Source organism: Chiloscyllium plagiosum, unplaced genomic scaffold (genome assembly GCF_037043375.1).
Source record: "Chiloscyllium plagiosum isolate Xiang-an unplaced genomic scaffold, Cpla_swu_hap1 HiC_scaffold_35, whole genome shotgun sequence".
NCBI classification, from domain to species: domain Eukaryota; kingdom Metazoa; phylum Chordata; class Chondrichthyes; order Orectolobiformes; family Hemiscylliidae; genus Chiloscyllium; species Chiloscyllium plagiosum.
Window position 1 is genome coordinate 46,646,665 of NW_028270173.1, and position 7,564 is coordinate 46,654,228.

A 7,564-nucleotide genomic window follows, 5' to 3' on the forward strand; every position below is an offset into this window, starting at 1 on the left:
AATTGCTAAAAGTTCCAAAAGAGTTTGAAAACATGCTGAGCGATGACATAATTGAATGAGTTGCAGTGAATGGAGCTCACGCATAGTGATGGTACCAAAACCAGATGGTACCCAACAATTTTGTGTGGACTATCGAAAATACAACGCAGTGATGGAACCTGCTTTGTAACCTATGCCAAGATTGAAAGATTACATTGAGAAGGTGGGACAAGCAACTTACATTTCTCAGCTTGAACTACTCAGAGGATACTGGCAGGGGACTTTAACTGAAAGAGTGAAGGCAATTGTGGCTTATATGACAGCGAGCAGCCTTTACCAGTTCAAAGTGATGTCTTTTGACACGAAAAATGCCATATTTTGAAGACTAACGAAGAAGGCCATTTTGGGATTGTTCAATTGTGTGGTGTACTTGGTTGATCTTGTCATTTTCAGACACATGTGGAAGGATCATTTGGAGTAACTCTCAGAATTATTTAATCCACTTCCGAAGGCATGCTTGGTGCTAAACCTGGTGAACAGTGAGTTCACAAAAATCCAAGTCATGTTCTTCCGGCATATCATTGGACAGATGGCCCGATAAGCTGTGAAAGGAAAGGGTAATGGGGAGGTTTCCACACAGTCGACAAAAAGAGGGCTGAGGAGTTTAATTCAGAAAATGTGAGGTGCTGCATTTTGGGAAAGCAAAACTTAGCAGGACTTATACACTGAATGGTAAGGTCCCAGGGAGTGTTGCTGAACAAAGAGACCTTGGAGTGCAGGTTCATAGCTTCTTGAAAGTAGAGTTACAGGTAGATAGGATAGTAAAGAAGGCGTTTGGTATGCTTTCCTTTATTGGTCAGAATATTGAGTACAGGAGTTGGGAGATCATGTTGCAGCTGTACAGGACATTGGTAAGGCCACTTTTGCAATATTGCATGCAATTCTTTCAGAAAGATGTCGTGAAACTTGAAAGGCTTCAGAAAAGATGCATAAGGATGTACCAGGGTTGGAGGACTTGAGCTATAGGGAGAGGCTGAACAGGCTGGGGCTGTTTTCCCTGGAGCGTCGGAGGCTGAGGGGTGACCTTATAGAGGTTTACAAAATTATAAGGGGCATGGATAGGATAAATAGACATGGGCTGGAGGAGTCCGGAACTAGAGGGCATAGGTTTAGGGTGAGAGGGGAAAGATATAAAAGAGATCTCAAGTGCAACGTTTTCACATGGAGTATGTTACGTGTATGGAATGAGCTGCCAGAGGAAGTAGTGGAGACTGGCACAATTGCATTTAAAAGGCATCAGGAAGGTTAAATGAACAGGAAGGGTTTGGAGGGATATGGGCCAGGTGCTGGCAAGTGGGACTGGATGATGTCAAGATAACTGGTCAGCTTGGATGTGTTGGACCGAACTGTCTGTTTCTGTGCTGTATGTCTCTATGACTCTATAACCGTTTTTTATCAAATGATTGAGATAGATTTTTCTTGGGAATGTGCTTCCACAAATTGAATTGTGGATCCCAGATCCACCAGGTCAGAATCCTGATTCTTCAGGTGAGACTTTCCCCAGGAGTGGCTCCATCCAGTGTCAGCAAGGTGATGGCTCTCACAGTCGAAGGGATCTTCAGGGCTGGTTTCCCTCACTCTTTCTCATCTTCAACAACTTGTTCCCAATGACAGACATCTGTATTGCTTTGTGTCAGAGTACTTTTAAATAGACATTATAATCTTACTGTTCACTCTGAAATTACCCAGAAAAGACCATCTTCAGGATTGGATCCTCAGACACTGGAACCACATGAGCTGAACATTGTCACCGTGATTCATGGTCAGAGCATCGATAGCTGGCAGCTCAGCGTTTAGATGGATTTTAGTGTCAGGATCTTGTTAACTGCCTGATCCCCATTGGCAGTGTGAGGTAGCTCAGGGGAAAGTGATTCCAGGTCAAAATGTGGTCTGAATACATGATCCACATTTCACAGACAGAGAGCAGGATCCTGTCAGTAGGTGGATTGCACAGAGTGAGAGAGAAAAGGCAGATAATGAAAGGGAGATGGACAGATATCGGTCAGTGTTAGATATGTCAGTGTGCACTCATACACAGTTCACTCAGGAGTGTAGGAGTGTAGAAAGATATACACGGATGGGGATAAGTACAAAGGCAGAGACATCTGTTTGCACCCACACACAACATACAGATGAACATACACATACAGATATAGATACAGTGTTAGATCAAGATATCCAGTGATGGTTCATTATCTGGATGGCGTTGGTCCTTCATTGTGCAATGATGGAGATGTTAGGAAGGTAAAATTCCAGTCTACAACAGAGTGGTACCCAGATCTCATTAACCTCGAGCTCTTCAAGAACACTTCCACGGCTGTTTGAAGGGATTGACACCATGAACCATTGACTTTTCAGACACGTAGGGTAAGATGGATCCTCCCCACAGCTCCTCCAGTTCCATCTGAGAGATTAAATGTGACCATCCTCTTTCCTGGTTGGAATCTCCAGGACCTGGTTGGTCAAGTGGTTAGTTGAGGAAAACCACATGAGAAGCTAATGAGAACAGGCTCTTGTTTTAAACAGGACTGAGTTTACTTCATGGTAACATCTCGGTCCAGGATACACTGGCGTTGGGGAGTGAGGGGGACATTGTTTTACAGACGATGAGGGAGATATCCATGCTGGGTCTCACCCCTTCAAAATCCACACCTGATCCCTTCATCCAAGTCCATGTGACATCATCATATTGGGCAGTGCTTAATGTACTCCTCAGCATTAACCCTTTCAGAGCCAAACCTCATTTACCAATAATATGTGAGACCCAGAATGGGGCATATCATGGAAAGGGGTTTCAAGTCCCATAGATGCTGAATGAAGCAAGGTCTTTGTCTGCAGCCCTCCCACCACACGACAGGAAGAGATTGATGACCTTATAAAACCCCTTGAGGGAGCTGTCTGATTAACGTGATGTGTATATTGTAAAATATAACCGACAGTTATAAATGTAGTGAGGCAGCTCAGAGAGCCACAGACTGCACTGAAAGAATGTGACTGACTTTGCACTTTGTGTCATGTAAATTGGATCCAATACGGAATTTGTTTTTACAATTTTTACAAAGCAAATATGCAAATGAGAAAACAATCTTTTCCTATTTATATCATTAAACTGACTGTAAATGCTGATAATTGTAGTCAGTCATCAATAAATAATTGTTCATTGTTGATTGAATTCATTGCTAATAATTTCACGAGATTTTCACTCAGCAGCTGTGGGTCCTCGTATCAGCAGTTGTTGAGAGTCAGTTCAATGTGATATGGGAGAGTTAAGGCCATTCATGGGTCACAGGTCAGTATCAGTCACTGCTAACCCTCGGCTGGCTGGGAATCCCATGGACCCTGGTGTTCTTCCTGGTACTGAGTCTAATTCAGGACACAGTCACAGGGGAGACACTCAGACCCTGGGGGAGGGAGGGGTGTGCAGAGAGAGAAATGAAGAGTGTGGTGTGGGGTCTTCATGGAGTGGATTAATGACAGAGAGTGGTGTGGGACGTTTAGTTCCAGAGGCTCCAGTATGAGAGTTGATGGTGAGAGTCTGGTACAGAGAATCCAGCATGGAGATTCAACTGGTTCCCTGCAGTCATGGGAGAGCCCATCTCCCCAGTGATCCTCATGGAGCATTCCATGTGCTGGAGGCAGACCCACAATGTCATTAGGGAGGGAGGGAATTCCAAGATTTGGAGCCAGTGACAGTGAAGGAATGGATGGTCAGGATGGTGAGTGGCTTTGAGGGAACTTGCAGATGATGGTGTTCCTCGGTGAAGCTACAGAACAGGCCGAGGTGTGCAGAAACAACAGGAGCAGCAGAGACAGAGCTCAGTGATTCCACAACCAACAGATCAGATCTGCTGTCCTACCACATCCAGTCATGATCATTCAACAACTCAATGTAGGAGGAGGAGGCTCCACTTGGGTTGCTGGATTCCTGCTCCAGGGACAATCCCGATGTACCGTCACCTCCCCCAGTTGGAAGGACTGAGCCATATGTTTACTGTGAGAGGGGGACCCCAGGGTCCTAGTGCTCTCCTAATGTTCCTGAGCTGGTGGGGGAGGCCTCTTCTCAGCCCCAGCCTTACTGGCTCAGAGCCTGAACCTCAGCCTGGCTGTGCTGGAGCTTCCCCGTCACTGGGACCGGGTCATCACTTAGCACTTGTTCCATTTTTCTGTTTCTGCAGCTTCACATCAAACAATGGATCAAATTTCTCAACAAATAGGGTGCAGTTTCCAAAGATTGTTGTATTACTGGTTTTTCCAGTTTGTAAACAGAAGCTGTTTCCCCTCAGAGAGTTTAATTCCCAGTCCCTGATTGGAATAGGGACAGTGTATTCCCAGAATGTTGTGATCCTTTCCTTTACCTCCCTGTGTTTTTCCTGAGTCTCTCCCGATGAGTACAGAATTCAGCTTTCCATTCTGTCTCTGGGAACTGGGAAATTAAAGGCCATTCATGAATTATAGAATCACGACAGTGTGGAAACAGGCTATTCAGCCCATTGAGTCAACACCGACCCTCTCAAGATTTTCCTACCCAGACCCACCGCTCTATTCCATCCCGTAACCCTGCATGTTCCATAGATAATCCACATGCACATCCCTGGACACTGTGGGCAATTGAGCATGGCCAATCCACCCAAGGTGCACCTGTTCGACTGCGGCAGGAAACTGGAGCACCCGGAGAAACCCCATGCAGACTCAGGGAAACTACACACAGACAGTCACCCAAGGCTGGAATCAAACTCAGGTCCCTGGTGCTGTGAGGCAGAAGTGCTAACCACTGAGGCATGGTGTCCCCCTGGGTCATGGGTCACAGGTCAGTATCAGTCACTGCTAACCCTGGGCTGGCTGGGAATCCCATGGACCCTAGTGTTCTTCCAGGTACTGAGTCTAATTCAGGACACAGTCACAGGGGAGACACTCAGACCCTGGGGGAGGGGAGTGTGGAAGGGGGGAGTGCAAAGAGAGAAACACCCAGGCTCCCCCCCACCGACAGTGAAGTAATGGCAATATATTTCCAAGTCAGGTTGGTGAGTGGTTTGGAGGGGAACATGAAGGTGGTGGTGTTCCCATATATCTGCAGGGTGGGGGGGTGGGGATTGATGGTGAGAGTCAGGTACAGAGAACCCAGTGTTGGGGGGGTGGGGGACATTGATGGTGAGAGTCAGGTACAGAGAACCCAGTGGGGGCCGGGTGGTTACAGCCCGTTCACTGCACCCTGCTCCTACCAATAACCATCAGATGGGAACACATTTCCCCATTAAACCTCATGGCACACCCCCAAGCCCCTCCCCTCCTGTGGGATGTGAACAGGTCGAGCAGATGAAGACTGTGTGTCCATGAGGTACTGTGGGTCATCAACACCAGCAGAACTGCCATCCAATACAAACTGTAACCTCATGGCTCACCCCAACCCCCAGTCTCTCATTACCACCAAGCCAGGGGACCAACCCCGGTTCAATGAGGAATGTGGGAGGGATCACAGGAGCAGGACCAAGGAGAGATGAAAAATGATGTATTTTTTATTCACTGGAGAGACGTGGAAATCACTGGCTGCTGGAATTTATTTCCCGTCCCTAACGGTCCTTGAGAAGGTGGGGGTGAGCTACCTTCCTGAACAGCAGCAGTTCATGTGGTGGTGGGAGGGAATTCCAGGATTTTGACCCAGTGACAGTGAACCAAGTGCAATATACTTCCAAGTCAGGATGGTGAATGGCTTGGAGGCGAAATTGTAAGTGATGGTGTTGGTCAGTGAAGTGTCAGATCAGGACTGATTGTGCAGTAAACAGCAGAGGGAGCAGAGTCAGAACTTAGTGTTTCCACAACCGATAGATAAGATCGAAGCTCTGCTGTCCTGTCACATCCAGGTGTGAACATTGAACAACTCCCTGGAGGAGAAAGAGGCTTCTCATTCTGGAATGATACTTTGGTCACGGGATTCCTCCTCCAGAGACAATAACCATGTATCACACCTCCCCCAGTTTTTGTATTGATTCTGTTTGTGTGGGATGTGGGTGTCTCTGACTGGCCAGCATTTATTACCCGTCCCTAGTTGCCCTTGAGAAGGTGGTGGTGATCTGCCTTCTTGAACTGCTGCAGTCTACCTCCTGTGGGTTGAGCCACAATGCCATTCGGGAGGGAAATCCAGGATTTTGACCAGCAACAGTGAAGGGATGGTGATATATTTCCGAGTCAGGATGGTGAGTAGCTTGGAGGGGAACATGAAGGTGGTGGTGTTCCCATATATCTGCTGACCTTGACCTTCCAGATGGAGGTGGTTGTGGGTTTGGAAGGCACTGTTTAAGGATCTTTGATGAATTTCTGTAGATAGCAAACACTGCTGTAACTGAGTGTCAGTGGTGGAGGGACTGGATGTTGGTGGATACAGTGCCAATCAGTTGGGTTGCTAAGTCCTGGATGGTATCAATTTTCTTCAGTGTTGAGATGGCTGGACTCATCCAGGCAAGCAGGGAGTATTCCATCACACTCCTGACCTGTGTCTTGTAGTTGGTGGACAGGCTTTGGGAAATCAGGAGACGGGTTACTTGCTGCAGTATCCCTAGCCTCTGACCTGCTCTTGTAGCCACTACATTTATGTGGTGAGGCCAGTTGAGTTTCTGATCAATGATAACTCACAGGCTGTTGACAGTGGGGGGATTCAGTGATGGTAACACCATTGAATGCCAAGGGGTGGTGGTGGGATTGTCTCTTGTTGGTGATGGTTATAACTTGGCATTTGTGTGGCGCAAATGTTACTTGCCACTTGTCAGCCCAAGCCTGGATATTGTCCAGACCTTGTTGCATTTGAACATGGACTGCTTCAGTGTCTGAGGAGTTGCAAATCATGCTGAACATTGTGCAATCACTGGCAAACATCCCCATTTCTGACCTTATGATGGAGGGAAGGTCATTGATGAAGCAGCTGAAGACGGTTGGGCCTAGGACATTACCCTGAGGGACTCCTGCAGAGCTTTCCTGGAGCTGAGATGACTGACCTCCAACAACCAAGACCACCTTCCTATGTGTCAGGTATGACTCTATCCACTGGAGAGTTTTCCCCCAATACCCATTGATTCCAGTTCTGCTCGAGTTCCATGATGCCACACTCAGTCGAATGCAGCCTTGATGTCAGGGGCTGTCACTCCCACCTCCCCTCTGGAATTCAGCTCTTTTGTCCATGTTCGAACCAAGGCTGTATTGAGGTCAGGAGCTGAGTGACCCTGGCAGAGCCCAAACTGGGCATCACTGAGCAGGTTATTGCTGAGCAGGTGCTGCTTGATCGCACTGTTAATGACACCTTCCATCACTTTACTGATGATCGAGAGGAGACTGATGGGGCAGATTGGGTTTGTCCTGCTTTTTGTGTCTAAGATATACCCGGGCAATTTTCTACATTGTTGGGTCGATGCCAGTGTTATAACTGGACTGGAACAGTTTGGATAGGGGAGTGGCAAGTTCTCGAGCACAAGCCTTCAGTACTATTGCCTGAATGTTGTCAGGGACTGAAACCTTTGCAGTACCCAGTGTCTTCAAC